The 10,513-nt window shown below is 39.6% G+C and overlaps 1 pseudogene; it reads left to right on the top strand.

The window, feature by feature from the left end:
• The first annotated feature begins 305 nt into the window (after positions 1-305).
• Positions 306-6,393, top strand: LOC109382581 (39S ribosomal protein L45, mitochondrial pseudogene; annotated as a pseudogene).
• The last annotated feature ends 4,120 nt before the right edge of the window (positions 6,394-10,513 follow it).

Genomic DNA, 10,513 nt, shown 5'->3' with positions numbered 1-10,513 from the left:
GCTGTTATGCCAATACTTCTCAAAGTTTCGTGTGTATCCAAATTACCTAGATACCTTTTTAAAAATGAGAATGTGTTTAATAGGTCTAGATACATGTCTAGCAAGTTCTCAGATAATGCTGATACTTCTGGTCGTGGACCACACTTTGAGTAGCTGATACCGTGCTAAGGTCCAGTTGCCTGCCGCTTGAAAAAGTTAAGAATCGAGAGACGTGGTTGGTAGAAAGAAAAGCAGGTTTATTCAAAATGCCGGGATTCTGGTAGGATGGCGGACTCCTGTCCAAAGGCCACCTCCCCGTTCCTAGAATGGGCAGAAGTTTTATAGGCACCCAAGAACAAAGGAAAGGGGGAGTCAGTCAGGTAGGTTCAAGAGCTGAAATTTTTCCTGGGGTCTGGTCTGTTTTAAGATAATGTTATCTCTGGACTCCAGACTCAGACTGGACCACCAAGGCCTGGGGCCTTTATGTGTTTTCCAGTGTCTGGGCGCATGAGAATTGAGAAATTGCCCTTTTCGGGTAGGATTTTGTTAGTTAAATGGATTGGCGAGGTACGGGTAGTCTTGAGAAAGGGAACAAAGCAGAGTTCTATTGTTAATCAGTGAGGGGAAAAGCAAAGAGAAAATAGCTGAATATCAAGATAGATCTAACTGCAAACTAGCTAGGTTTAATTATAGGCGGCTACATAGTAGGCTATGCGGTGAGTCAAACTGCAAACTAGCTAAGTCCAATTATCTTATTGATTGACAGAATTTCACCTTCCCATAGCAAGGTCCCATACCAATGTTTTAATAGTTTTTGGAGTAAACCCTGACCTTATCTTCACCTGTTTCCTGCTAAGTGGTCTCAGCTAATACTTTGGTATTTTTAAAAAGACCATCTTATTTAATCATCACCAGCAGATAAGGAAAGTTGGTTTTCTCACTGACAAAAGTGAGCCCAAGTGTACAATGCCATACCCCAGGCACTTATCCATCTTCTCTGTTGCATATCCTGTACCAGTTGTTTTCCAAAAGGATTGGGGGAGTGTGCAGGTGAGTAGGTGACAATTTAAATTTAGGTAATTTTCCCTACAACACTTTTTCTCTGACTCTGTTGTGTCTGCTTTCTCACGGACTTGTCCTGCTAGCTGCCTTTGGTGTTTTTTCTTTCCAATTGAGGTGGAAATACTCTTGACCACCCTGGAAACCCTCTATGTGACAGTTTTTCTGAGTGTGGATTTGACATCTGGGAGTTTCTTTTCAGCTGACTGGTTGGCATCTGTGAAGCTCTATTTTATTATTATTATTATTATTATTATTATTATTATTATTATTATTACAGCTTTCTCTAGTAGGTTCTTAATGCATATTAGCAAGATACAAGTTTTGGGAAATCTTCAGTAAAGAAACCTGTTTCACTTTGTTTACACCTGTATTTCCCAAACTTACCTGGCCATAAAATTCTTAGTTTTGATGTGCAAAGACATCATTTTTCATTTTGCCACTGTTCCTGAATTTTATAGACAGATATAAACATGTACTTATCAACAACCACTTTCTAAATTTGTACTAAGTAACAAGCATTATACTGAGCACTCTGAAGACATTATTTCATTTTATACTCACAATCGCCGTGTGAGGTATTATAAGCTCTATTAGACAGGAGAGAATTAAGTACAGGCTTATATAAAAAACTTATATAAAATATTTAGCTAACTCAGGACAGAGCTCCAGTTGCCTGGCTCAAAAGCAGGTTATATATCTTTTGGGGATGCCTTGCTGGTTTTCAGGTACCCAGCATTGGCCGTTTCCTTGGGACAAGGACCATTTAGCTAATTCTGACATGGTCTGTTTAAAATTTAAAAATGGGAGCGGGCAGTGGCAGTTCCAGGAGATGATTGTGCAATTGAGCATACTTTACCAATAAAGCGAATGCCCAGAAGGGTGTGTTCATCACCTAATAAATGTGGCTCAGTCCCCAGAAACATCATTTTCTGGAGAGATTTTAATGTATTTTACAGGTGTTTCTCCGCTGCCATGCCTCTTCTTCCGGGGCAGCTTTGCAGAGCTGATGAATAAGAGGTGACATGGCAGGGGATTTCTGACTGGCACAGCTTATGTGAAAAGATGGAGGGCTCTGCTCTTAGCCAGTTAAGTTGAATCTAATTTTCAAAACTAAATGAGAATAATAATGACAATGAAAGATCCAGAATGCCACTTTATTACATCCATTGTGTTGTAGTTCTGGCAACAACAGAAAAAAAAATCCTGCAATCAAATTAGGGCAATCTGCATGACAAAAGAATTAGCAAGAGACAGTGGAGGCAGAAAATTGTTGATGATTTTTCATTATCTGGGATGCTGCTAAGAGCTGTATTTGTCTTCACCTTGAAACTCTGGAGAAAATCTGACTCTTGGCAGCATGAACCCTTTTACTGAAGCATCTTGCTATTTAAATATGTTTCAAGCCCCTGAGGTTCTTTTGGAATGTTTTCCCTTCCTGTGTGCCTGGGGTTTTCTGTTCTGAAAAGAGACTCATTTGAGAAAATCGAGGGGGCTCTCGATGCTGTTCATTACTTAGATGAACATTTTTGTCATATTTAAAATCATAAGATTCCCAGGGGCTTGAATGGAATGAAAACTGTTGACTTCAAATTCCTGTTCTCCCACTCGAACCATGTTGGGCAGTGAAGTCAGTCTCACTTTTCTCCCTGTGGTGAGAGACCATCATACCTACCTCATGGGCTGTGGAATGGATTTGAAGGACTGTATATAAAGTCTCCAGCCATATTAAGCATTTCATGATTAGCAGCTGGCCTCATATAACAAGTCTTGTGAACATTTGTGAAGGGGAAGAACGTAGTTCAGATATTAGCCATACATTGGAGATGAACTTGGATGGTTATTTTCAGTTACTGTATTTCCCCATGTATAAGACGCTCCCATGTATAAGACACACCTTAATTTTGGGGCCCAAAATTTGAAAAAAAGGTATTACATAAAGTTATTGAACTCAAGTTTTATTCATCATAAAATTCATACAACTCCTCATCATTGTCAAAACTCCCAACCATTAGCTTGTCCTCATCTGTGTCCAATGACGAATCACTATCTTCATATAGTGCCTTGTCCTCAGTTCCATCTATGGCATTTGAAATCTACAACCACTGTATAAGATGCACCCAGTTTTTAGACCCCAAATTTTTCAAAAAAGGGTGTATCTTATACATGGGGAAATACGGTAGTATTTATGTTTTTCCAAAGGTCAGCGATACTTATATGTGCCATTTCTGGGAGAAAGTTGAATGCAAGACAAATAAGCAATTATCAAGATTGGCTGGATTTTTTTTCCAGCTGTTCTAATTGAACTGGATTTTTCCAACTGAGCTGGAATTGGAGGGCAGTTAGTTCTTGGACTCACACATTCCTCCATTTTTGGTAAGAAGATTATGTTCACAAATGCATTTTTACATATGTTGACTGTAAATAAAAGTCAGCCAGATATTTTTCCAGCAAAGAAAATGGGTTTATTCAGGAACAGGAAAGAATTGCAATCCACTACATGCAACCATGGCAAGCCACGTGCAAGTTGCTAAAGCCAAAAAGAGGGAAGTTTTTTATAGAGGGAACAGGAAGTTGGGAGGGGCTATTGCTAGTTTCCCCTGTTGTGCTTTGCCATTCTAGCAGAATCTGAGAGCTCCCCCCTCTGGACTCCCTACTCCACTTTAAATGAGGTTTCTGCTTATTAATTTTTATGCATACATAAGGCAGATGTTCAGATTGCTTTTTGCATCATGTGTTGGATTATAAATCCTTATGACTCATGCACTAACAAATTAGTACAAAAGCAGTTTATTTCAAGATATTTCACTGACTTTGAAGTCATCAATATCAAAGCATCAACTTAGATGTAATTCTAATGAAATGGCCCTTAGCTCCTTTCTATTTTTTTGCAGTCTCTGGTTGCATAAATTTTAATTGATAAGGTGGGATTTGAAAAGAATAGTTCTAATTAAGATAGGTAGGTAAACTAATTTAGCTGCTTTCAACATCTTACTTTTCTTTCTATTCTTCTATCTTCTGACCTTTTACATAGCTCCTTTCTTGAAATATAATTCTTTAAATAATTTATTCTCATTTATCTGTAATTTGGAAAGCTAAAAAAGTTGTTTTGGCTTAGAGTGATTCTATCATGAGAGGAATTAGTTTCTATCAGACTCCTACCTACTGCTTGAGGCTGGCCCCACACCTAGCCAACCAAGGCAGCAGAGCCTGCAGTTTTCATCATTGAAAGTATCAGATGAGCTAGACTATCACTTGAAACCAGAAGTTCCCACTTAGCAACTGAAATTATTCACATAGATCACAAATACCAGGGCTGAGGGGAGGTGTTCATTCCTAGGCCAGATGCTTAAGATTATAAAGGGAAATTTTAAAAAAACTAAAGTAAGACCCTGAGAGAAACTGAAGTAAAAGTCTTCTTTTATTTATAGGCATGAGTTTTTTTTCTCTTGGAAATCCAAATGTTAAGTATGTGAGCGAGTGTGTGTATGTACATATGTGTACTTATGCGTAAAAGTATATAAAGTTGTGTGTGTATGTGTGTATGTGTCTCAGCATGTGCATGTACCCACATAAGTAACTCATTATCTGGAGAGACTATTTTATAATGGAAGCATCATAAGCAATCCAAATGTGATTCCTTTCTCTTCCTGCTAATAAACGGTAACTGGAAGTCTTTCTATCTTCATTTACTTACGTTTTAAAGAGGATATCAGGAAAGTAGAGTCCTGTACCCACTACAGCTCCATCTAGTAGCCTCTTTGCCCCAAGATTGCCTAACTTTCCATCTGGATTATCCCCTTAGAGGCTGTGTGGTGGTAATGTGTATGGTTTGTGCCTCAAAGAGTTCTGTGTTAAAGTCTCTGCTACTTAATGGTCATATAATCTTGGACAGATTACTGAGCCTCATTAAAATTCATTTTCCTAATTTGCAAAATAGAAGACATGTAACTGAGAAGCTTGTTGTAACATAAAAGAAAAGTTGTAAACTAGCACAATATCTGGTATATATTGGGGGCCTAATAAGTGTTAATTACTGTTGTTTTTGCTATAATTATCATTACTAGCACTGGATTTTCACTGCTGCCATCACTACTAGTACAACTATCAGTACATGTGGTCCATATAGTTTCTGTTATTCCTTGGAGATTCTCTGTCTAATAATCTTCGAATGCGCTACAGATTTAGACATCAGAAGAGAATATTTTAATGTTGGACATTTTAAATAAAAGCAGAAATTTTATTAACTTGTAAGAATGACCTTTACATATGCCAAGCTCATATCTGGAAGTGAAAAGTCTATTTATAATATGAACAATTGCTTCTAATTTATCTGTGTTTCAGACATGGCTGTATCACTGTCAGATTTTATTCATATGAGATTTACCTATAAATCTAATATTGAAATTCTGACTGGGGGGAAAAAAACTAACTCTACATCTCAGATGAGTTTCTGTCATTGAGAAAAAATTTCAAAAGTCATTTTGACAAGGCTTCAGGATGGTAGTCTCAGCAGCAGTCCTGGTGACAGTCAATAGCTGTAGTTCCAGTGAGAACCAAAAAACGTGTCATGTCGTTTACCTGTGAATCCAAATACAAATCAGAAGAGGAGTTTATAGAACACACCCAGAGAGCAGGACTGGTCCTGCCTCCAGAACGCTTGAAGCATCCCATACATCCGGACTGGAAAGCTGGTATCTTTGATGGCTGTGTTCCTCCAGAGGGCAATGCTTGGGTGTCATCTCTTTCAATGGAAGGACTGGCACAAAACTGTGTGATGGAAGAAGAATGTGGAATCACAATTGTCAATACAAAGGATAAGACAATGTGGCGCTAATTTTAAAATAAGCAACTTCCCTGAAAAAGCTAAGGGTATCGTCATTGAAGCTCACCTTTGTCTAAACACCTCAGACCGTGTCTGACTTCATACCTTGGCAACTGAAAACTGTTTTCCAGACATGGGCTGCAAACATCAAATATAAGACCTCCGCTGGAGCTTTGTAGACTCTTTAGAGCTACCCCAAGTGGTTCAGGTTCGCTGCTCAATGCTGAACTAGGGCAACATACTCATATGTGGCCAGGTCACAGTCGCACACATACCCGGCAGACTTTCACAGATTAATGTATGGACGCGAAGAGGGGCCCAAGGATGTCCTGGAGTATTGTTGTCTTAGGAAAGCACCTGACAGACCCCTGTGAGATCTTGCACAGCAAGATCACTCCCCCCACCCACCCCACCATGGGTGCCCCCTAAGCACCCCATCCTTAACACGGTGATGATCCCTGGCCCCCAGATGGAGCCCTGGAAAGACAGAAGAGCCACAAGGAGAGGCCCATAAGCCTCAGCTAGCCTGAAAGCAAAAGTGACTTCTGGGGTGACTCATGGGTGATGAGGTGGCTGGGAGCTGTGAAGTCATCCATCTCCATTACGCAATAGAAAGAACTGCCTTTGTTCTCCCCTGTTCCGCTTGGGTCTTTTCAGCAGTCTCATCCTTGACAGCCACGGCTGATGGCTCAGCCCAGGTGGGTGGCTGCTATGTACAGCCATGGACCCACTTCTTTTTTAAATTTTATATCTAGCTTCTGGGTCTAGACAAAAGACAGTATGTTTCAGAGAACATACTGAAACCAATTTTTCCCGCAGCAGTTAACTGTCAGGAGCAAACTCGCAGAATTTTCTTTCTTATCACAGCATAGGGGTCAGAGTTTTAAATAAAAAACTCTTAGGGTGTTGGATAAATCGTGGTAGGTTCTGTTCATTTCCCCTGATTCAGACTAGAAGTAGATCAGCCTTCAAATGGCAGAAATGAAGACAGGCTTAAATGTGAGTGGTATGAATTCCAGGAAATACAGACTTGGGAAAAGAATTTGTGTTTATAAAAGATGGTATCATTTAAGAGAGTCTTTTCTCATATACTGACTCATTGAATCAGCCTTTGTATTTCATTGAAGAACGTAAATCCAAAAAACTCATTTATTACCCTCCCCCCAAAAAAAGTCAATTTGAAAAAAATACCATTTAGTATCTACTATATGGCAGGTATTCTTTTAGACAATTTATAGTTTGTGAAGTTTAAAAAATATCCATATAGTTAAATATTATCCTGAATATATACATGAAGTTTCTGGAACAGAATATACTATTACTTATCGACAACAAACAATGCCCACATGGTTCTCCTGTGCCCCAATTTTTAAACTTGGAATGATGTGATGAGAACCAGGTAGATTAAAAGTCTCTACACAAGAAGTCTATATTTTAGGTGAGGAATCCTGAAGAAATGCATGTGGGTTCTTACATGTGCTATCTTCTCCCCCCCTTGATAGTGTCGCCTTGGAAACACAATAGGAAGGATCCTGAATTCTTACACTAACCCTTTGGAATATAAATAAATTCCTCCAGGGGAAAGGTAAGAAAGACTAGGCTTCCTGCTGCAAAACCCAGGGATGTCTTTAGTCTCGCTATAATTCTTTCACTATGTAAATCAGCCATAAATTAACCTCCAAGAGTTGCTTTAACAAGGGCCAAGTTTGAGTAAATTTGCTCAAAAAAGTCCTAACTGTTGTGAAAATTGATAAAGGAAACCTCTATTAAAATTGGATTCAGGAGAACTTGTAGGGTGAGCTCCCATGCACTGATAGGTTTTCCTAAACAGAGAGACCAGCCATGTATCTCCAACAGGAAGATGTTTTCTACTCTGCTACCCCACCAATAGGAAGGAAGATTTTCTCATCCCCTGGCAATGGCCCAGCCAAGGAAAAGCCACTACACTTCAAATTCCCAGCTTCCTCCTATGGCCTCTTTGTTTATTAACAGCTCCATACAACTTCTCCTTCCTCTATAAAGAGCATTCATCGCCTTTGTTCTGCAGACTTGCCTATGGTTTTGCCATAGCGCGCCAGTCCCAAATTGTAATTATTTGCTATTCCTGAATAAATATATTTTTGCTGGTAAAATAACTTTTATTTTTAAAGTCAATATTGTGCTAAAACATGAAAATAGTTTTTCCATGGCCCCAGATACATATTATTAAATTTAAACTCACATAACACTAAAATTTCGCCCATACCTTTTTTCCGTAAAGGGAATTGAGAGAAAGTTTAAGTAAATTTTCCAATATTACACATTTATGATTAAAACTGAAGCTTGTCTGATGTGAAAGCTTTTTGGTAGCTAAAATGCTAGTCTGAAAAACAAACTTAAGGAGTAAATATCTTACATACGAGTTATCAGCAAACCTACACCTAAGTGAAACTGTGGACATTGGCATCTTACCTCCTGTTCCAAGGTTTATCTAAGAAGATTAGAGATAGTTAACCATTTATAGACATAATATAAGAGGAAGAAAAAACAGTTTAACAAAAAGAGGAAAAGGATGTTGGAATTTAGGAAGACTTTTTTTGTTGTTTTTTGTTTTCATTCTCTATAGTCTCATGCTATTAATTCATTGCTGAACAGTTTCCTCAAATATTGGGAGAGTTCTTTCTCTCTCCACAGACCTTGCTCTCTGCCTATTCCAGTAAAGAAATATTTTCTTCTATTTGTATTATTCTGATGTATGCTTGGAATATGGTTGCAGCCAATATGATAGCATATACTGCTCATGGGTGTTACAAAGACACAAAGAAGCTTAATGCTGAGGAACTAGAATTAAAACCTAACTTTCACAGGAGGTGAATTTAACAAGGGTGAAGAAAAGAGTTAGACTGTATTTTGTTATCAATTTCCATGAAAAGAAAGTAAGCATATGTTTTGTCAGTTTTTGCTCTGTGTGATCTTTGGTGACAGTATCTTTGATAAAGACACTATGGGTTTGATTGCCTAAATTTAATCCCTTTCATTATCAAGAAGAATATGATTTTCCAGTATGTTAAAATAGTCTTTATTCTTGGTTTACATAATTCTACAATAAAGTAAAATAGACAAAGTTGATGACAATGTCAAAATACGAGGTGTGATCAAACAATATGGTGAATGTTTAAACTTAAAAAAATGTATCACAGTAAAAGACACATTGCCATTAATCCCCCTCACTTGGAACACACTTATCCCATTGTTCTTGCCACTTTCTGAAGCAGTCCTGTAAGTCCTCTTTCATGAGTGTCTTTAGTTGCACTGGCATGGCTGCCTCGATACCCTGAATAGATTCTAAATGTTTACCTTTCATGGTCATTTTGACTTTGGGGAAGAGCCAGAAGTCACATCGTGCCAGATCCAGTGAATAAAGTAGATGAAGACACACCATAATGCTTTTATTTGACAGAAATTGCCATATACCAGAAGCGATGTGTGACACAGAACGTTATCATGATGGAGGATGATTTACAGCACACTTTAAACACACCTTCTCTCAGGTCGGCTGAGTGACGCGATGGTTAAGAACTGGCTTGGGATGCTGGAGGGCCCCGGTTCGGATCCCACATATGAGGACCAGTGATGCTGCCCTCCACAGCTAAGATGCTGAACAACAGCTCAACCTGGAGCTGGGCTGCTGGGAGTTGCCGGTGATGGCATAGGCTGCAGCCCCTGTGGCAGTGGTTTGCCATGGGCTACCGTGTGTGGCCGGCAGCCAGCGTGAGCGGCCCTCAAGCCGCCGTGAGCGGCCGTCCAGAAGCTGGCGACTGATCTGCCTCACCTGGGAAGAGCACAATGATGGTGCCAACTTGGGCCAGTGAAGCAACGTCCTCCACAACTAGACTGAAGAACAAAACAACAGCAACTTGTCTGTTCCCTTCCCCCAATTCCCCAGCACTGTTCCCATCGCCCCAATTCCCCAATAAAAATCCTTAAAAAAATAAATAAATAAAAAATAAAACACACCTTCTCTCAACAGTAACTAACACCTGACTGACTGCGCCAAACAAGTTGAAACTTGTCACACACTTACTAAGGTTCCGCATGCCACTTCCCATAGTGAAGATCCCTGCCTTTCCGTTGGCAACAGCATTCAGTGTATTGTTTGATCACAACAGAAAGACTCCGTGTCACATATCGCTTCTGGTATATGGCCATTTCTGTCAAATAAAACATTACGGTGTGTCCTCATCCACCTTATTCACCAGATCTGGCACCGTGTGGCTTCTGGCTCTTCCCCAAAGTCACAATGATCCAGGACATGGAGGCAGCCACAAGAGCGCAACTAAAGACACTCAGGAAAGAGGACTTCCAGAACTGCTTCAGAAAGTGGCAAGAACGTGGGATAAGTGTGTTCAAAGCAAGGGGGAGTATTTTACAAATGATTGATGGCCATGTGTCTTTTATTGTAATAATCTTTTTTAATCTAAACATTCACCGTATTATCTGATCACGCCTCGTACTCCGGCATATGTGTTTCAAACCAAGCTTCCCCAGGACTTTAGGAAGCCCAGCATGCACCCGGTGCCTCCAGCATCATGCCAAGGTGCAGCTGTTCCTCCCCAGCTGGCCGTCTCTAATGGTGTCACGGGGCCAGGAATATTCCTGTGATTTTAAATT

The sequence above is a fragment of the Hipposideros armiger genome, unplaced genomic scaffold, assembly GCF_001890085.2.
Source record: "Hipposideros armiger isolate ML-2016 unplaced genomic scaffold, ASM189008v1 scaffold_66, whole genome shotgun sequence".
Lineage (NCBI taxonomy): Eukaryota > Metazoa > Chordata > Mammalia > Chiroptera > Hipposideridae > Hipposideros > Hipposideros armiger.
The sequence above is the reverse complement of the archived record's forward strand: the minus strand, read 5'-3'. Positions and strand labels throughout refer to the sequence as shown.